The sequence below is a fragment of the Neovison vison genome, chromosome 1 (assembly GCF_020171115.1).
Source record: "Neovison vison isolate M4711 chromosome 1, ASM_NN_V1, whole genome shotgun sequence".
Classification (NCBI taxonomy): Eukaryota; Metazoa; Chordata; class Mammalia; order Carnivora; family Mustelidae; genus Neogale; species Neogale vison.
In genome coordinates this window covers 184,649,319-184,671,188 of record NC_058091.1, presented here as the reverse complement: position 1 = coordinate 184,671,188, position 21,870 = coordinate 184,649,319, and the positions used below count along the sequence as shown (strand labels likewise).

The window sequence follows — 21,870 nt, the reverse complement described above, 5'->3', positions numbered from 1 at the left end:
GAGTTAGAGGGAGAGAATCTTGAAGCAGTCTCCCCCCTCTGATGCATGGCTCCGTCACACATCCCGTAAGATCATGACCCAAGCCAAAACCAACAGTTGGGTGTTTAACCAACTGAGCCATCCAGGCACCCCTAGACTCTCTTTTATTTAAGCCAAAGTGTTGTCAGTGCTTTTGTCTGGGACAGGTCATTGTTCTTTTAGCCTAATGATACTGAGGTTAAGTGTCTGAAACAAATAACATCTTTAGGATGAAGTTTCATACAGTTGCTTTTTCTTCTGAACTTATATTCATTCTTTTGACTTTTATCTCTCAAAAAGGGATTTTACTATATTTAACAATAACTAATTCTAAAAAATAAGTCTTACTCTCCCTTGAAAAAGAATGGGTCTTAATCCTTTTCTAAGGATATTCTTAATCCTTGTTTCAATATTTTTTATGGCATTGAACTGAACTGCTTTCTTCTAACACCTTTGTAAGGTGATAGCTTCTGACTTTGAGTCACAGACTCCAGGTGGTTGGTTGCACGCAGGTCTGAGGTGCCCAAGGCAGCTGTAGGTTTGAGGGAATGAGCCGAGTCCATGGCTGGTGCCACAGAGCTCCCAGCCTCCCTTGCTTCTTGCTCCTGTCAGACTGTAGAGGCCACTTCATAATCCATGAAACCCAATACCATATACCAATTACTTTGATTTAGTTTCTTTCTGAGGAATGTGCTAAATGAGTTTGTAAAGCTCCTAAGAAGATGTAGTCACAGAACATGTCCACATACTAAAAATGTCAGATTTATGCCTCCATGAGGCTACCTTAAGCCAGAAGAGTCAAAATTATTTCTTAATCTCTCTTCAGAACTCTAAATATGAGATTTCTTCCCATTTCATAGAAATTCTCCAATGAACAATAACTACAGTCATTAGAGTTGTTGGGCAAGACAGCAAGAATATAAGCTATATACCTGTCTGAGTAATTATTATAAATTAACAAATAATTTTAAAAATAAGAACAAAATCCACATGGTTCTAGTGTTGGCAGTTAGGGTAGTGGCTTCTGGTGTGGCAGAATCTCTGTTGTCCATTACACAGTGTTGGCATGGAGGCTAGAGCCTTTTCCTCAGTCTTCCAATCATTGTATGAACTACCTATTCACTGTAGTTCTTACCATTCTCCTTCATCTAGCAGGTTCTGTGATTTGCTATGAAGAATTCTGAACAACACACATCTAATCCAGAAAAGGTGGGGGAAAGCTTACACAGCACAAAGAAAGGAAAGACAACTATAGGAAGTAAAGTTTTTGTGACAGTTGACTTTCTTCTGAGCACAGCCATTAATCCTGCTGTCAGCAGGAATAAGGATACTTCCAGAGGAAGGTGTAAAGCTGCATTCTTGTAACAGTGAGCAGTGGTGGCATGCAGATGAGAAGGAGGCTTCAGAGCCTCCAGCCTCCTATTTGTTAACTCTGCTCCAAAACTTTGTTATCAAATATGCTTTTTTTTTTTTTTTCTTTTAAACCCACAGAAAGTAGGCTCAATCTCTGGGAGATACTGAGGCCACAGAAAATCCAAGATTTTTTTTTTTCAAAGATTCTATTTATTTATTTGACAGAGAGAGAGATCACAAGCAGGCAGAGAGGCAGGCAGAGAGAGAGAGGGGGAAGCAGCCTCCCCGCTGAGCAGAGAGCCTGATGCGGGACTCGATCCCAGGACCCCGGGGACATGACCTGAGCCGAAGGCAGTGGCTTAACCCACTGACCCACCCAGGCGCCCCCAAGATTTTTTTATTGATTAATTTTTTTTAAATGCTTGTGAGGAAGAGGATGGATTTTGTAAAGAAAATGAGGCACGGAGAAGAGAAAAAGTAATTTCGAGTCCCCTCGGCCCCAGATTCACTTAGACTGCTAAAACAGCATATTTCCCTCAGGTATCACTTTTATCCCCTCACTACTGATTTACACTTTGCCAAAATTCCCTTTGGTTGCTTCTTGGCCTCAGTGCTCCTCCGATTTCTCCATGATGCACAGTTGGCCATCTGTCTCTATGAGAGTCCTGCTCAGGCTCAGTAACTTGAACCACTGCCAACCAACCACGGTGCCCTTTCTGCTTCCACCTTTACTCCATCCCTGGAGATAATGCCAACTGTATGTGAAGACCTTCTCAGGCCTTGTCCATGTCTCTCCCAATACCCACTTCATCCTTCGTGCAAAATCAGTCTGAACTCATGACTGCTAATCTGAAAGCCATCTCCAAGTTCCCCTGCATCTGTCCTCCCCATCCCTCATATCCTGTGATTTCCCCCAACGCTCTTCCTTTTAAGTCACTGGAGTAGGATGTGGGCTCTAAAGCATTTTAGCGCTTTGTGGTATCCACCAGCCCCAAAGTGACTCTAAAGCAACATACATTAAACACAAACTGTTCTTCTCCTGTAAGTGCAGATTCAAGACAAATTCTCCCAGTTGCTCTTTTCTTTTCTTTTTTTTTCCCCAATTTATTTATTTTCAGAAAAACAGTATTCATTATTTTTTCACCACACCCAGTGCTCCATGCAAGCTGTGCCCTCTATAATACCCACCACCTGGTACCCCAACCTCCCACCCCCCGCCACTTCAAACCCCTCAGACTGTTTTTCAGAGTCCATAGTCTCTCATGGTTCACCTCCCCTTCCAATTTACCCAAATTCCCTACTACTCTCTAACGCCCCTTGTCCTCCATGCTATTGGTTATGCTCCACAAATGAGTGAAACCATATGATAATTGACTCTCTCTGCTTGACTGATTTCACTCAGCATAATCTCTTCCAGTCCCGTCCATGTTGCTACAAAAGTTGGATATTCGTCCTTTCTGATGGAGGCATAATACTCCATAGTGTATATGGACCACATCTTCCTTATCCATTCATCCGTTGAAGGGCATCTTGGTTCTTTCCATAGTTTGGCGACTGTGGCCATTGCTGCTATAAACATTGGGGTACAGATGGCCCTTCTTTTCACGACATCTGTATCTTTGGGGTAAATACCCAGGAGTGCAATTGCAGGGTCGTAGGGAAGCTCTATTTTTAATTTCTTGAGGAATCTCCACACTGTTCTCCAAAGAGGCTGCACCAACTTGCATTCCCACCAACAGTGTAAGAGGGTTCCCCTTTCTCCACATCCTCTCCAACACATGTTGTTTCCTGTTTTGTTAATTTTGGCCATTCTAACTGGTGTAAGGTGATATCTCAATGTGGTTTTAATTTGAATCTCCCTGAGGGCTAATGATGATGAGCATTTTTTCATGTGTCTGATAGCCATTTGTATTTCTTGATTGGAGAAGTGTCTGTTCATATCTTCTGCCCATTTTTTGATGTGTTTGTCTGTTTCGTGTGGGTTGAGTTTGAGGAGTTCATTATAGATCCTGGATATCAACCTTTTGTCTGTAAAATCACGTGGCTACCCCTAGGACCATCGTTTCTAGATATTCTAAAACCACTACAGAATTTTGTACACCCTCCCAATCCAAGGGTTAGTCTACTCTCCCAGGACTCCCCACAGGTATGGACACTGATATTTGATCAGTGCACATTCATCTGACTGCTTTTGGTGAAAGACCCCTAAGTCGTGTACTTTGTGGGGTGAAGGTGGGAACACAGGCAAAATAATCCTTGCCCTTAGGTTAGTAGTATGGGCTCTACAAAGGGAATTCTTTTCATGTGGCCTGCCTGCCCTAGTTGTATGCTATCACAAATGGTTGAATGTTAACTATCACATTTAGAACAGTTCTTCTCTCATCTGTCAGCTCTGACTCTCTCTTCCTTCGGTCAGTGTAGATGAGTGAAAAATGCACAGTTTGGAGCCAGGAAGACTGAAGAGCATATTCTGGATGTTCCACCTCTAAAATGTCTGATTTTGAGCTAATTTTTAACTTCTTTGTATTTTGTTTTTTCCTCAGATGTAAAAGCAGAAATGAAATGTCATGACTTAGTTGAAATTTTGATGTGAGAATTAAAACCAAAGTGAGATCATGGACATATTACCTGCCACACTAACCATTACATGTGCAAATAAATAACATATTATTTTTCTACAGTAATAAGAAATCAGATTTACTCTCAGCTGGCATGTTTCACCCCAATAGTAGAAGCCTAGATTAATCTAGGTTAAAAACACATAAAACATACATTCTGCCAAGTGCATCAGTGACCAGGAAAAGTTAAATTATTCTTTCATTTTTAGATAGTATATTTTTGTTTCATTTTTAGATAGTATATTATCAGAATCCCAATTAATAATGTTATGGTATGCAGGATGCCTGAACTACAAGGAATGAACTACTTAAAACCAATAAACAGTGGGATGTTATTATTGGAACAAAAATTGTCAAGAATAAGCAGAATCTTCTACTTCCTTAGGCACATTTAGACCTAAGTGGCATATCTTTTGAGATCACTGTTTATCATACAAGTTGACTTCCTGCTGTATTCTTTTGTTCCCTCAGTGATTTTAATCTAGCCCTTAAGTAAAGTCGAGTTTTTCTTTCCTCTCTGTAATCATTAGGATATAGACATTTACTCTGTTATTTTACCTCCCACTTCCAATCTTTTTCCTAAAAGCAGTGTGTGTCAAAAACCACTTTCTGCCTTCGTATTCAGGAGCCTCGTGCCACAGTAGAAAAATGCCTACTATCTGTTGTTGCTGTTGGGTATAAATGAGGCTGATGTATTTTGGAAACTGCCTGTCCAGAGCCACTGTAGTTTGACTAATGGATCTGAACAGTGATGTCAATCTTATTCTCCTCTTTGTTTGAAGATGCTCACTGGCAAAACAGTGATTCATCTTTCCAGGTAACCCATGAAGTAAAATGCAGAAGTCTAAAAGCAACTTGACATGAATGCAACAATCTTTTTTCAGCATTGGGCACTCCAGGATCTGAGATGAATAAACTCCATAAATTTGACATATCAATATTTGGGTTTCTTTAATTTATTTCTATATATATAATGGAATGACCAAACCACTTACGAATCAGGGATGATTTACCTGTCTGGCTTAGCACAGTGCATCAATAGGACCTCCCAAGCTCCCTGCAACAGATTTTTTTCCCCCTTTCTGCCTATCCTCCATCATTTGCTGGGCCCTGAAAAATCCCATCAGGCAAACTTTGGGGATTTATTCCAAGACCATGGTGGTTTGTGCTAGCTTACAAGTTTAATTTGAAGAAGTATTTTGTTTGCCTAAATGTTGTGCTTAACAATTATTTATTAAATTGTATCTATTTATTTATTTTTAAATTCTAGTATAATTGACAGTGTTATATTAATTTCAGGTATACAATTTAGCAATTTTACAATTCTGCGCATTGCTCAGTGTTCATCATGATGACTGTACTCTTAATTCCCTTTACCTATTTCATCTATCCACTCACCCACCTCTCCTTTGGGAACCATTAGTTTGTTCTCCATAGTTAATACAAATGGCAAGATTTCATTCTTTTATATGGCTGAGTAACAGTCCACTTTGTGTGTGTGTGTGTGTGTGTGTGTGTGTGTGTGTGTATAATATAATGCTGCACTAAACATAGGAGTTCTTATACTCTTTGGGTAAATACCACATAGTGAGATTACTGGATCTATAATTCTGTTTATAATTTTTTTAGGAATTTCCATACTGTTTTCTACAATGGCACACCAGTTTGCATTCCTACCAGCAGTGCAAGAGAGTGCCTTTTCCTCCACAGCCTCACCAGAACTTGTTTCTTGTGTTTTTCTTTTGGCCATTCTGACAGTTGTGATGGTATCTCACTGTGCTTAGGGGAAAAGACCTCAGTGTTTCCCCAGTGTTGAGTATGATATTGTCTGTGGGTTTTTCATAAATGGCCTTTATTAGTTGAGATATATGTTCCCTCTAAATCTACTGTGTTGGATTATACTTTGGCAAGTGCTTTTTCTGCATCTATTGAAATAATCATATGGATTTTATTCTTTGTCTTGATGTGATATCTCACATTGATTGATCTATAAATATTGAATCACCTTGCATCCCAGAAATAAATCCCACGTGATCATAGTGGTTGATTTTTTTAACATATTGGTGGATTTGGTTTGCTAATATTTTGTTGTTGAAGATTTTTGCATCTGGGTTCATTAGATATTGGCCTGTACTTTTATTGTACTGTCTTTGGTCTTGGGATCAGTGTAATGTTAGCCTCATAGAATGAATTTAGAAGCTTTCCTTTTTTTCCTATTTTTTTGGGGGAACAGTTTGAGAAGCTTAACTATGAACTCTTCTTTAAATGTTCGGTGGAGGGGCGCCTGGGTGGCTCAGTGGTTTAAAGCCTCTGCCTTCGGCTCTGGTCATGATCCCAGGGTCCTGGGATCGAGCCCTGCATCAGGTTCTCTGCTCGGCAGGGATCCTGCTTCTTCCTCTCTCTCTGCCTGCCTCTCTGCCTACTTGTGATCTGTCTGTCAAGTAAATAAATAAACTCTTATTTAAAAAAAAAAATGTCCAGTGGAGGGGCACCTGGGTGGTTCAGTGGGTTAAGACTTTGCCTTCGGCTCAGGTGATGATCTCAGGATCCTGGGATCGAGCCCCACATCGGACTCTCTGCTCAGCAGGGAGCCTGTTTCCCCCTCTCTCTGCCTGCCTCTCTGCCTCTTGTGATCTCTCTCTGTGACAAATGAATAAATAAAATTTTTAAAATAAATAAATAAATATTCAGTGGAATTCACCTATGAAGCCATCTAGTCCTGGAGTTTTGTTTATTCAGAGTTTTTGTTTGTTTTTTAAGATTTTTACTTATTTGGGAGAGAGAAGGCATGAGCAGGGGAGGGTCTGAGGGGGAGGGAGAAACAGACTCCCTGCTGAGCAGGGACCCAGAAGCAGGGCTCGATCCCAGGACCCCAAGATCATGACCTGAGCCAAAGGCAGATGCTCAACTGACTGAGCCAGCAGGCGCCCCAGTTTAGAGTCTTTTGATTGCTAGTAATCAGTCTGTTCAAATTTTGTATTTCTTCCTCTTCTGAAAGATGATATGTTTCTAGGAATTTATTTCTTTCAGGTTGTTGACTTTGTTGGCATATAATTTTCATGATTTTTTCTTATCCTTTGTATTTCTGTGGTATCAGTTGTCATTTATGCTCTTTCATTTCCAATTCTGTTTGAGTCATCTCTCTCTCTCTCTCTCTATTTTTGGTGAGTTTGGCTAAAGGTTTATCAATTTTGTTGATTTTTTTCCAAAGAACGAGATCCTGGTTTCATTGATCTTTTCTATTGTTTGTGCGTGTTTTCGTTTATATATTGTTTATTTCTGCATTACTCTTTATTATTTCCTTCTTCTACTAGAGGTTTTGGGTTTTGTTCCTTTTCTAGTTTCTTTAGGGTTAGGTTAGGTTGTTTATTTGAGATATTTCATGCTTCCTGAGATAGACCTGTATTACTCAAAACTTCCTTCTTAAAGCCACTTTTGCTGCATCCCAAAGAATGTGGATCACTGTATTTTCACTTTTATTTGTCTCCATATATTTTTTAAGTTTTTATTTAAATTCTAGTTGTGTGCAATATAGTATTCAACACTTCCATACAACACTGGGTGCTCATCACAAGTGCCCTCCCTAATCCTCATCACCTATTTCACCCATTCCCCCACCCACCGTCCCTCTGCTAACCATTTGTTCTATATAGTTAAGAATCTGTTTCTTGCTTTGCGCCCCCCCACCCTTTTCTCCCCTTTGTTCATTTGTTCTGTTTATATGAGTGAAATCACAGAGTATTTGTCTTTCTCTGACTGACTTATTTAGTTGAGCACAATACTCTCCAGCTCTATGCATGTTGTTGCAAATGACAAGATTTTGTTCTTTTTTATGACTGAGTGTATACACACACACACACACACACACACACACACACACATATATACCCATACGTACACATATATATATATGTTCACATACCACCTCTTCTTTATCCATTCATTAATCTATGTACACTTGGGCTGTTTCCATAATTTGGCTATTATAAATAATGCTGCTATACACCTTGGGGTGCCTGTATCCTTTTGGATTAGTATTTTGGTATTCTTTGGATAAATACCTAGAAGTGCAATTGCTGGGTTGTAGGGCAGCTCTGTTTTTAACTTCTTGAGGAAACTCCATACTGTTTTCCAGAGTGGCTGCACCAGTTTGCATTCCCACTAACCGTGCAAGAGGATTCCCCTTTCTCCACATCCTCACCAAGAGCTGTTGTTTCTTGTGTTGTTGATTGTCCCCTTTATAAATATATAGTCTCCTTCTTTTTCTCTTGGTATAGTCTTTATTTTAAAGTCTCTTAGGGCTATCTGGGTGTCTCAGTGGGTTAAGACTCTGCCTTCAGCTCAGGTCATGATCTCAGGGTTCTGGGATCGAGGCCCACATCGGGCTCTCTGATCAGGAGAGAGCCTGCTTCCCCCGCCTCTTCTGCTGGCCTGTCTACTTGTGATTTCTCTCTGTCAAATAAATAAATAAAATCTTTAAAAAAAAATAACGCCTCTTTTGTCCAATATAAATACTGCTACTCTGTCTTTCTTTTCATATCCATTTGCATGATAAATGTTTCTCCATCCCCTCACTTTCAATCTACATATGTCTTTAGGTCTGCAATGAGTCTCTTATGGGCACCATATAGATAGGTTTTGTTTTTTTATCCATTCCTTCACCCTATGTCATTTGATTGGAGCATTTAATCCATTTGCATTCAAAGTAATTATTGATAGGTATGTATTATTGCCATTTTGTTACTTGTTTTGTGGTTGTTTTTGTAGCTTTTCTCTGTCCTTTCTTCCCTTGCTTTCTCCTCTTATGATAAGCTGGCTTTCTTTAGTGATACACTTGGATCCCTTCTCTTTATTTCTTGTATATCTATTACTGGTTTTTGATTTGTGGTTAACATTATGTTTCTATGTCACATCTGCATAGAGCAGTTTATATTAAGTGGATAGTCATTTAAGTTTGAACCCCTTCTTACTCCCACAAGCACCACCCCCACATTTAGGTATATGGTGCCATACTTTACAACCTTTCATGTTGTGAGCCCCTTCACTGATTTTTATACACTTACTTTTACTGTTTTGTGATTTCTACTTTTTCTTCTTATATCTTTTCCTTTCTACTCAAAATGTCCATTCTAACATTTCTTGTAGGGCTGGTTTAGTAGTGCTGAATTCCTTTAACTTCCCTTTGTCTGGGAAACCCTTTATCTACCCTTATAATCTGAATGATAGCCTAGGTGGATATAGTATTCTTGGCTGCAGACTTTTCCCTTTCAACACTGTGCATATATCATGCCACTCCTCTCTGGCCTGTAAAGTTTCTGCTGAAAAATCTGCTGATGGCCTTATGAGGTCTCCCTTGTATGTAGCTGGTTGTTTTGCTTCTTTTAAATTTTTATCTTTATCACTACTTGTTACCATTTTGGGGGGGGCTTAAAATTATTCTTGTTTTTATTGTTTTATGTTAGTAACTATATAATACATTAGTTTTTGATGTAGTGTTCCAAGATTCATTGTTTACATATAACACCCAGTGCCCCATGCAATACATGCCCTCCTTAATACCCACCACCAGACTCACCTCTATCCCCACCCCCCTCCCTTCTAAAACCCTGAATTTGTTTCTCAAAGTCCATAGTCTCTCATGGTTCGTCTCCTTCTCCAATTAGCACCCCCCCTTCACTTTTCCTTTCCTTCTCCTAATGTACTCCATGTTACTCCTTATTTCCACAAGTAAGCAAAACCATATGATAATGGACTTTCTCTGCTTGACTTATTTCACTCAGCATAATCTCCTCCAGTTGCATCCATGTTGATGCAGAAGTTGGGTGTTCATCCTTTCTGACAGCTGAATAATATTCCATCGTATATATGGACCACATCTTCTTTATCCATTTGTCTGTTGAAGGGCATCTCAGCTCTTTCCACAATTTAGCTGTTGTGGACATTGCTGCTATGAACATCGAAGTACATATTGTCCTTCTTTTCACTACATCTATATCTTTGGGGTAAATACCCTGTAGTGTAATTGCCAGGTCATAGGGTAGCTCAATTTTTTAAAAATTAACATACAATGTATTATTTGCCCCAGGGGTATTGGTCTGTGAATCATCCGGCTTACACATTTAACAGCACTCACTATAATACATACCCTCCCCAATGTCCATAACCCAGCCACCCTATCCCTATCCCTCTACCCCAGAAGAGACCCTAAATAGCCAGAGGATTGTTGAAAAAGAAGACCAAAGTTGGCAGCATCACAATTCCAGACTTCAAGCTCTATTACAAAGCTGTAATCATCAAGACAGTATGGTACTGGCACAAAAACAGATACATAGATCAATGGAACAGAATAGAGAGCCCAGAAATGGACCTTCGACTCTATGGGCAACTAATCTTTGACAAACAGGAAAGAATTTCCAATGGAAAAAACACAGTCTCTTCGACAAATGGTGTTAGGAAAATTGAACAGCCACATGCAGAAAAATGAAAGTGGACCATTTTCTTACAGCACACACAAAAATAGACTCAAAATGGATGAAAGACCTCAGTGTGAGACAGAAACCAATCACAATCCTTGAGGAGAGCACAGCCAGCAATCTCTTCGACAGCAGCCACAGCAGCTTTTTCCCAGGACATCACCAATGCCAAGGGAAGCAAGGGAAAGATGAACTATTGGGATTTCATCAAGATCAAAAGCTTTTGCGCAACAAAGGAAACAGTCAACAAAACCAAAAGACAGCTGACAGAATGGAGAAGATATTCCCAAAATTGTAATGCCACCAACTTTGGGTTTTCTTTTTAAACATTCCTCTGGCTACTTGGTGTCTTTTCTGGTTCCACATAAAATTTAGGATTATTTGTTTCATTTCTTTGAAAAAATTTGATGGTATTTTATAGGGATTGCATTAAATGTGTAGATTTCTTTAGTAGCATAGACATTTTCACAGTATTTGTTCTTTCAATCCATAAGCATGGAATCTTTTTCTGTATCTTTATGTATTCCCACCAACAGTGTAGGAGGGTTCCCCTTTCTCTGCATCCTTGCCAACAACTGTTGTTTCCTGACGTTAATTTTAGCCAATCTGACTGGTGTGAGGTGGTATCTCATTATGGTTTTGATTTCTATTTCCTTGATGCTGAGAGATGTTGAGCACTTTATCATGGGTATGTTGGCAATTTGGATGTCTTCTTTGCAAAAATGTCTGTTCATGTCTTCTGTCCATTTCTTGATTGGATTATTTGTTCTTTGGTTGTTGAGTTTGATAAGTTCTTTATAGATTTTGGATACTAGCCCTTTATCTGATATGTTGTTTGCAAATATCTTCTCCCATTCTGTCAGTTGTCTTTTGGTTTTGTTGACTGTTTCCTTCGCTCTACAAAATGTTTGATCTTGATGAAGTCCCAGTAGTTCATTTTTGCCCTTGCTTCCCTTGTCTTTGGTGATGTTTCTAGGAAGAAGTTGCTGTGGCTGAGGTTGAAGAGGTTGCTGCCATGAGCATGAAATCCATGAGCATGGAACGCTTTTCCATTCTTTTGTGTCTTCCACAATTTCCTTCATGAATACTCTATAGTTTTCTAAATACAGATTCTTTGCCTCTTTGGTTAGATTTATTCCTAGTTATCTTATGGTTTTGGGTGCAATTGTAAATGGGATCATGTCCTGAATTTCTCTTTCTTCTGTCTTATTTTTGGTATATAGAAATGCAACTGATTTCTGCGCATTGATTTTATATCCTGACACTTTACTGAATTCCTGTATGAGTTCTCACAGCTTTAGAGTACAGTCTTTTGGTTTTCCACATAAAGTATATCATCTGCAAAGAGTGAGAGTTTGACTTCTTTGCTGATTTGGATGCCTGTTATATCTTTTTGTCTGATTGCTGAGGCTAGGACTTCTAGTACTATGATGAAGAGCAGTGTTGACAGTGGACATCCCTGCCATGTTCTTGAACTTAGAGGAAAAGCTCTCAGTTTTTCCCCATTGAGAATGATATTTATTATGGGTTTTTCATAGATTGTCTTTATGATATTGAGATATGTGCCTTCCATCCCTACACTTTGAAGAGTTTTAATTTTTATTTTTTATAAACATATATTTTTATCCCTGGGGTACAGGTCTGTGAATCGCCAGGTTGAAGAGTTTTGATCAAGAAAGGATGCTGTACTTTGTCAAATGCTTTTTCAGAATTTATTGAGAGTATCATATGGTTCTTGTTCTTTTTTTAAATTAATGTATTGTATCACATTGATTGATTTGTGGATGTTGAACCAACATTGCAGCCCAGGAATAAATCCTAGTTGGTTGTGGTGCATAATCCTTTCAATGCACTGTTGGGTCCTATAGGCTAGTATTTTGGTGAGAATTTTTGCATCTATCTATTGTATTTTTAGTTCAGGTATTGAGCTATTCATCTCTGAATGGTTCTTTTTCATATTTTCTATCTCTTTGTCAAAGGCCTCACTGAGATCTTCCACTCATTTTTTCAAGTCCAGGGAATATCTTTATAACCATTACTTTAAATTCTCTATCAGTTTAAAAAAGGGGGGAGCACCTGCATGGCTCAGTAGGTTAGAGCCTCTCGCCTTTGGCTCAGGTCATGATCCCAGGGTCCTGGGATCGAGCCCCGCATCGGGATCTCTACTTCAGTGGGGAGCCTGCTTTCCCCACCCCTCTCTTTGCCTGCCTCCCTGCCATCTTGTGATCTCTACTGTCAAATAAATAAATAAAATCTTAAAAAAATAAATTCTCTATCAGGCATATTTCTTATCTCTGTTTTGTTTATGTTTCTTGCCATGATATTGTCCTGTCCTTTTATCTGATACATATTCCTCTCTCTCTCATTTTCTCTCTCTGTGTCTTTTTATCTGTGTTAGGCAAAGTCATTTATATCTCTTCTCAAAAGTAGTAGCTTTATGAAGAAGAGGTCCTGTAGTGCCCTTCCGTATAGTGTCTCCTGTTCACCAAATCTGGCAATTCAGGGGTGTCTCCTATGTGTGTTGCATATACCCTGCTGTTGTGACTGAGCCACTTTTGCCTTCAGTCCTGTCATCTGTGATGGCTCTCTTTGCATGTTATAATTAGGATTTGGTCTTGTGTTGTTAGAGGCCAAATCTGGGGCTGGTTTGAGCTTGAGTTGAGTCAGACCATATGCTTACCAGAGAGTGATAGTATCAGACTGCAGGGTGCTTTCCCTGTCTTGGCTTCCGAGAAATTTTTGTTGTTGGGCAGAGCCTGCAGTTGGATCCAATATCTGCCCTCAGTCCACTGCTGGTATTACAGTCAGACTGGTTTTGTAGTTTTTTTCCCCCCTCTCCCTGTGGCAGGAGTCATTTCGGGTAGTGCTGGCTTCTATCAGGACTGCTTGTACACTGCCAGGCTTGTGGCATCTCTTTGGGTGGGCTCTGACCAAAAACATAATGGAAAGGGCAGATCTACAGTAGAACACAGGGCCAGAGCACAGGATATGGGTAAGGTTTAAGCAAGTCGGCCGTGGGAGGAGACCTGGAGCTGCTTTAGAAAACTCCTGTGACAGAGTTGGAGTGGGTGTGTTCAGAGGAAAACATGATAACAGGCATGCAATCAATGGAGCACGGTCCTTGCTGGAGCCAATGGTGGAGGGGGCCTGCAGTTCACCAGAACTCCTGCTGAGGCTGGACAGGTTGGAGGGGGGGGATATGCATAAGGGCATCTGAGCAGGCACCGTGTTTGCAAAGTTTGCCTGGGTCTGCAATGGGAGAAGACCTAGAGCAGAAGACTTGGATGAAAGGGGTCTCCACAGGGGAACATGGTGGTGGGGTGCACTGTTAGCAAATTAGGTGGGAAGTGTTGCTACTGCACTGGTTCCTGCTGGTATCTGTGTGCCTAGGCTGGGGACAGGGCAGGGCATTGGTGCCTTTGAGTTCCTATGTTCCTGGAGAAGTCTCCCAAAGATCCCTGCCCCTTCAGCACACACACTGAGACTAGCAAACAAACATCTTTCTCATATTCCCCAGGTATTTTTCTTTTTCTCTTCTTTCTTTCTTTTTTTCTTTCTTTCCTCTGAATCAGATAGGAATCATGCATTTATTCTGATTTTTGTGCACTTTGTTTTAAAAACTGGTAGTGGACTTTGTAAGAAATAGCATCTCACAATGAAGTTACAGGTATAAGCTAAAAAACAAGACATTTTAATTTGAAATTTATGTTAACCATATGTGTAATCCTCATCAGTCCTTAGTTTGATGTCTCTCTAGTCATTTTGATCGTATGAGGCTCATTCTCTTGTAGATTCCTTAGGTAGTTTTCACTGGAATAATGCTCCCTGAGTTCTTGTTTGTTGACAACAATTCATGTTCTTTATCTCTGAAGTCAGTCTTACTGAATATAAAATTCTTGGCTCACACTCTATTTCCTTAAATATATTCAATGTGCTAATCCATTTTATTCTGGGATAAAGCACTCTGTTGAAAAATCCAGTGATAACCTAATTTTCTTTTCTTTACAAGTCATATGTTCTTTTTTCCTAGATATTCCCCCGATTTGTTCCCTTTTCTTTTCATTCAGTAATTTTACTAGAATATGTCTTATCACACTGGTCCTTTTTTTTTTTTTAAGATTTTATTTATTCATTTGACAGACAGAGACCACACGTAGGCAGAGAGGCAAACAGAGAGAGAGAGAGGAAGGGAAGCAGGCTCCCTGCTGAGCAGAGAGCCCGACTAGGAGCTCCATCGCAGGACCCTGAGATCACGACCCAAGCCGAAGGCAAAGGCTTTAACCCACCGAGCCACCCGGGCACCCACACACTGGTCCTTCTAATTTAGTATTCTCAATTATGCTTTCAGTGTGAAATTGAAATCTTTTTTTTATTTCAGAAAAGTTTTCTTAATGAGAGTATTTAGTATTTGTCCTGTTCTTTTACTTTGGCTTTCTTCTCCAAGGATGCCATACTCCAGGAACCCAATCTTCTTTTTCCATCCTCAGTATTTGCTACCTCCTCTTCCTCTTGAATCCCTTCAATCTCATACTTCATTGATTTTTTGGTTTTTGTTTTTTAATTTTCCTCTTCTCACTTTCTGTTTCTTTTAAGGCAATATGTAATGGATTTATTCACTCTTATAGTCCTTCTAGTTTAGTCTTAACTTTTGAAATAACTTTTCTTTCATTTTTTATTCTTTGCTGAATTCTGTCACCTCATTTCAGAGTTTTCCTAATTATGAGATATAGCAGATCCCACTTCTCTGTGCAGAATCTGTTCCAAGATCCCCAGTGGATGTCTGAAACCACAGGTAATACCAAACCCTACATACATTTTTTTCCTATACAAATATACCTATGATAAAGTTTAATTTATAAATTAGGCATAATAAGGTATTAGCAGCAGTAAGTAATAATGAAATAGAATAGTTACAACAATATACTGTAATGAAAGTTGTGTGAATGTGGTTTTTCTCTCTCAAAATATTGGACTGTACTCCCCCTTAGGATGATGATGTGAGATGATAAAATGCCTACCTGAGGAAACAAGTGAGGTGAATGATGTAGGCGTTGTGATGCAGTGTTAGGAGGCTACTGATGTGATGATTTGCCAGAAGAAGGATCACCTGCTTCCCAACCACAGGTGATTTTAGGTAACTGAAGCCACAGACAGTGAAACTGTGAATAAGGGAAGACTAATGTATTTTGTTTTCTCATGTCTTATAATGTGTTCTTAATATCTTTTAGTTATTTTGAAATAGCAGGTCACAGTTTTTTTTTTTTTTCCAAGTATGGAATGCTTCACGAATGTGCATGTCAGCCTCGTGCAGGAGCCATGCTAATTTTCTCTGTATATTGTTCCAATTGTAGTATATCTGATGCTCAGCCTCACTTAGGGGAGCACAGTAGATCACAGTTTTGATCTGTATCATGGGCATGTCCTTCTGGCATAGGAACAAGTTATTCTACTTCTTTTTCTCTTTTTATAATAATTTTTGCATGGGATTTGAGCTTCATAGTTGCTAGTTACTTTTTTTTTTAAAGATTTTATTTATTTATTTGACAGACAGAGATCACAAGTAGGCAGAGAGAGAGGAGGAAGCAGGCTCCCTGCTGAGCAGAGAGCCCAATTCAGGGCTTGATCCCAGGACCCTGGGATCATGACCCAAGCTGAAGGCAGAGGCTTAACCCACTGAGCCTCCCAGGTGTCCCGCTAGTTACTTTTATATAAATATGGCTTTCCTGGACATCTACACTAAGCAAGGCCCAGGAAACCTTCTCTAACATCACAGAGTTTCCTTCTTAGTTCTTTTTGTATGGGGCTCAATAATAGGTTGGCTTGTTTCCTGAGCTTTTCTTGGTTCTATTGGCAAACCCCACTTCAGTCTGAATCTTCCCTTTTCTTCATCTCTGCTGTCTCTATCCTCCTCTATTTTAAATCCATTCTTCTTTGGAAGCATCGTGACTTTTCTTGGCCTTTTCTACTTCCACAGACATTACCAAAACAAGTTTGTCAGTTTTCTTGGAAAGCCCTGTTAGAATTTATTTTCTATATTTTCATTTAAGTATTTAAAAATCCTATATATCTCAGGGCACCTGGCTGGCTGAGTTGGTGAAGCGTGCAACTCTTGATAATAGTGTCCTGAATTCAAGCCCCACGTTGGGTAGAAAGCCTATATAGTTAAACAAGCTGGGTCTCTTGCTCATTGCCGTGAGGAAACATATGCCATACAGGACTGTGGGTGTGTGGTCACTGAAGTCAATGAAGTGAGGGTAAACTTCCTAAAGGCCTTGAATGAGGGTTCTCATGCAGCAGCGTAGGATATTAGAAATCCAGGATCAAGTTGTTGGTAGGTTTGGTTCTTCTTAGGTCTCTCTTCTTGGCTGGCAGGTATTGACCTTGCCCTGCCCTCACATGGTGTGCTCTGTGTGCACATCTCCCCAGGCTTTTTTCAACTGCTGTTTCTCTGCGGTATCTCAGTCAGGCTGTTTGTTGTGCTGTCTCTTTAAGAATAGGGTCCATGAGAGACTATGGACTCTGAAAAACAGTCTGAGGGGTTTGAAGTGGCGGGGGGGTGGGAGGTCGGGGTACCAGGTGGTGGGTATTATAGAGGGCACAGCTTGCATGGAGCACTGGGTGTGGTGAAAAAATAATGAATACTGTTTTTCTGAAAATAAATAAATTGGGGAAAAAAAAAAAAAAAAAAAAAAAAAAAAAAGAATAGGGTCTCTGTTTCCTCTCACTCTCTTGGCTCTCCCAGAGCCTGCTGAGTTTTAAAGATCCAGTGGTAAGCCCTGCTAATTCTAAGAACTCACAGAATTATTCCCTTCTTGTGTTCAAAGGCAAATGTTACAGGGATTTGTCTTCCCCATGTGAGTTCCCCATGCTTGGGCTCCTTGGTGTGAGGGTTTGTTCCTCTAAGCCTGAGGCATCCCTCCCTCCCATGGACAGTCCTGTGAGTCTCTTTGATTCCCCACTCTCCTCTGCCCTTCCAGTCCTCTTCACTGTGGTTTCCTCTCTACAGAACTGTGGAGAATCTGTTCTGCCAATCGTTGGGTCATTTGCTGAGTTATTTACACTGATTATACTGAGGTGGGTGTTATCATGTTATATCTGTGGGATGAGGTGAGCCTGGGCTTCTCCTATTATGCCATTTTCCCCAAAAGTCTCTTAGTAAGTGTTTTATGTGCTTTAAATCTATGTGAATTATCACAACCCAGCTTCTAGTATAGGTCAGGAATGGAATGCATACTTGTTTTCCTGGGCTGAACCAGGATTTTAAAATCAAATTGGTCACTAAGATATAATAAACAGATTATTGTATATTTCTGAAAAGCACCAATATTTTGACTACTTAAAAAAAGGTATCAGAAGACCTACCACTCACGAGTTAGCCTTCCTGCACAGCAATTGGTCAAAGCCGAGGAGTGTTACCCCTGTTTCTGAGTCCTTGTGATCCTATCATTGCTCTGAAAATGAAGGTGAGTTTCAGTTACCATTTATCATTGCACTGGCATTGATATTTTCCTTCGAGTCAAGCTTTCTGTCTTTAGGCACATGTCTCCATCAGAGGTAGAAAAATGAAGAGGTAAAGAGGCTGAAGGAAAAAAAAAAAAGGGCACTGTTATTACTTTCTGGAAGTGTCAGTATCATAGATGACTCACCCATTTGCATCCTTGCTCATTCCCTGTAGATACTGGTTTGCAATCCCAGTTCTAAATCCTTCTGGATTTAGGAACACCAGAACTGCCTTACCGATCCATCATTTTCTTCCCATAGAAGACGGCTGCTGCTTCTTGAGATTGTTTCCCGACTAAATCTTCCACATTTTGTTGCAGTCTCACAAAGTATCAACTTCTAATTAAACAGTTCTTTCAGAACTTTTATCTAAATATTAAAATAAATATTTGTGTTCTTAGGAAAGCAGAGAGCTGCTGATTACTTTTAAAGTCATCTACCAACTCAGTAACTTGGCACATTTCTGAGCTGTTCTTTGGTGCAAACAATACAAGCAAATGCTGGGTGATTTAATTAAAAGGGAATTTATTAGAAGGATATGGGATGGCACCATGGTCAGTGAGAGAACTGAAGAGAACCAGGCCCAGCAATGTGGAAATAGATACAGCCCAGAGAAGTTGGATGGCCAGAGTAAATGATGGTTTTATCAACATGCTGTTGATGATGAGTAACATCTCCAAAAGGTTTTTGGGTTTCATTCTTCTACCCATTAACTCAAGATTCAAAGTTCAGGTGTCCAGATGGCCCAGAGTGAATGATACTTGTTTCTAAGGTAGCGAGGTCGGCATACCTCGATTGACAGTCTCTACAAAACTACAAAGAGTGAACGAGACATAATTTGATAAAAGGAAATCCAGATGACTGTGACCAGAAGAAAAGGAGAATAGTGGCCAGAATACAACTAAATCCCACTACCAGGATCTGCTCACTGTAATCTAGCAGATGACTTTTAATGTCTTTAAATTATGTAATATTTCGGGCGCCTGGGTGGCTCAGTGGGTTAAGCCACTGCCTTCGGCTCAGGTCATGATATCAGGATCCTGGGATGGAGTCCTGCATCAGGCTCTCTGCTCAGCAGGGAGCCTGCTTCCCTCTCTCTCTCTCTCTCTCTCTCTGCCTGCCTCTCTGCCTACTTGTGATCTCCCTCTGTCAAATAAATAAAATCTCTTTAAAAATTATGTAATATTTCAATAGAAAAATAAGGTGATTCCATTTGTTCTTTTGGCACTTTCTCTACTTAAATTCATACTTGCGGTTTATTTTTCACAAAATTTCCCCAAATTGAATAAGCTTGAGGGCTCGCATACCTATATCCCTCCTGAAAGAATTAAACACAGCATTCACAGTGCGTTTTTTAAATCAAGGAGACATTAAGATAGACACAGGATAAATCCTACATGGGATCTGCTTTTCAGACACTTTTTTCTCCCACTCTATCATTTTTCACCTTCCCTTCTGCCACTTTCTCACTCTCTCTTTCCACTCAAGAAACAGAAATGAAGGTAAGGGTAAGAGGTCATAACAAGACAGAGTAGGGTCAGAAAGCCAGGGAGAAGCCATGTTGGAGGCAAAGAATTAGGGTGGATATTAGAGAAAGAAAAACAACTTTGAGGTATACTACTATTATAAGTTAAGCCTCTAGCAAATTTAGATGTTGAAATTAAATTCATATATTCAATGTTACTGCATTTCATTTTTGAAACCTAAAGAAGGCGAGATGGCAGAGGGGTGGGGGTGGGTTGGCAGTCCACAGGGAGTGTGGCAGAAAAGAAGGGTGGAAAGGGAAAGGTAAGGTTGTGGTCAAGGGGTAAAACAGAAAGGATATTGCATGCAAGGAAAAGTCCTACACCCACCCCACACCCATCACTGTTTTGATCTTGTAACTAATTCTTCTCTGCCTCTCCTATCTCCCAGCTTAGAGGATTTGCTTAAAGTTATAGCCAAGCCCTGCTCAACATATTCCCCTCTCCCACACCTTCCCTCCTCATTCCCAGCCCACACCACACACAGCAGAAAAGCAGTTTAGAGATCTCTCATCATTCCCTCATAGGCCTGAGCTGCAACTGAATATTTCTAGCCCACTACAGGATCTGTTCACCACAATCTAGCAGATGACTTCTAATGTCTTTAAATTCTAGGACGTTTTGATACAAAGAAAAATAAGAAGACTGACTTTGTGCTTTTGACACATTCTCTACTGATTGCATTTCATGCTTATAAAATCATGTACTGTCAGCCTCACTCCTTACAGAAAGGGTCCAACCCCTAGTATAAATAGAGAAGGCCCACTCTTGGTATTTCAATTCCAGAGAATATTATAAGTAATAAATACCTTATACTGTGTGTAGAATTATGAAAGTCTACTTAAACTATCATAAGGCTGATGAATAGATCTAAGGGTCAAAATGTATTTGGGAGTTTTCTTCCAATGCGTAAAGCCCTCTTTACCATCATTTTCAGCTAGATAAAACCCACTAATCTATGGTGGTGCCTCAAGATAGAACACGCATTTCCCTCAGGATTTGCTGGGATAACTGAGGATGTCCCATATTCTTACTTTGATCCATGTAACTTCAGTGAGCCCTAGATTGTCAGAAGTGAAAACAATTCCTTGGCGGAGAGCTGCCAGGGACCGTTCATGGCTCAGGAGATTTAAAAAATGGTATCAGAGAATATCTAAAGCTTATGAGCTGCAGACCCGCTACACAGATTTGTTAAAAGCAGAGGAATTATTTATGCTGGAGGGAAGAATTACAGTAGAAACAGATAGGGATTTGGGTTGATGTGCTCAAAACTGAGTTGAATTTAGTATATACTATGAACCCCTATTTTTTAGTATAATTCAAAAAATCTTTAAAAAGCAGTAAGCAAGTGTGCAGCATGGGCCTGGGAGGGAGTGATGAGAGATCTCTAAACTGCTTTTCTGCTGTGTGTGGTGTGGGCTGGGAATGAGGAGGGAAGGTGTGGGAGAGGGGAATATGTTGAGCAGGGCTTGGCTATAACTTTAAGCAAATCCTCTAAGCTGGGAGATAGGAGAGGCAGAGAAGAATTAGTTACAAGATCAAAACAGTGATGGGTGTGGGGTGGGTGTAGGACTTTTCCTTGCATGCAATATCCTTTCTGTTTTACCCCTTGACCACAACCTTACCTTTCCCTTTCCACCCTTCTTTTCTGCCACACTCCCTGTGGACTGCCAACCCACCCCCACCCCTCTGCCATCTCGCCTTCTTTAGGTTTCAAAAATGAAATGCAGTAACATTGAATATATGAATTTAATTTCAACATCTAAATTTGCTAGAGGCTTAACTTATAATAGTAGTATACCTCAAAGTTGTTTTTCTTTCTCTAATATCCACCCTAATTCTTTGCCTCCAACATGGCTTCTCCCTGGCTTTCTGACCCTACTCTGTCTTGTTATGACCTCTTACCCTTACCTTCATTTCTGTTTCTTGAGTGGAAAGAGAGAGTGAGAAAGTGGCAGAAGGGAAGGTGAAAAATGATAGAGTGGGAGAAAAAAGTGTCTGAAAAGCAGATCCCATGTAGGATTTATCCTGTGTCTATCTTAATGTCTCCTCGATTAAAAAAAAAAAATGCACTGTGGGGTACCTGGCTGGCTCAGTCAGAGAGCATATAACTCTTGATCTTGGAGTCCTGAGTTTGAGCCTTATGTCGGGGGTAGACATTACTTAAACATTTTCTTTTAAGTAGACTCCACATCCAGTAATGAAGCTCAATGGAGGACATCAACTTAGAACTCAGATCGACGTGAGCTGAGATCAATAGTCTGATGCTTTAACTGACTGAGCCACCCAGGAACCCCTAACTTTTTTTCTTAATTGTACTGTGGGGATATCTGTGTGGCTTAATTGGTTAAGCATCTGCCTTTGGTTCAGGTCATTGTTCTAGGG

The 21,870-nt window shown here is 40.0% G+C and overlaps 1 pseudogene; it reads right to left on the bottom strand.

Annotated features, from left to right (window-relative positions):
• Positions 1-15,728: 15,728 nt before the first annotated feature.
• LOC122898045 lies at positions 15,729-15,829 on the bottom strand (annotated as a pseudogene).
• Positions 15,830-21,870: the final 6,041 nt, after the last annotated feature.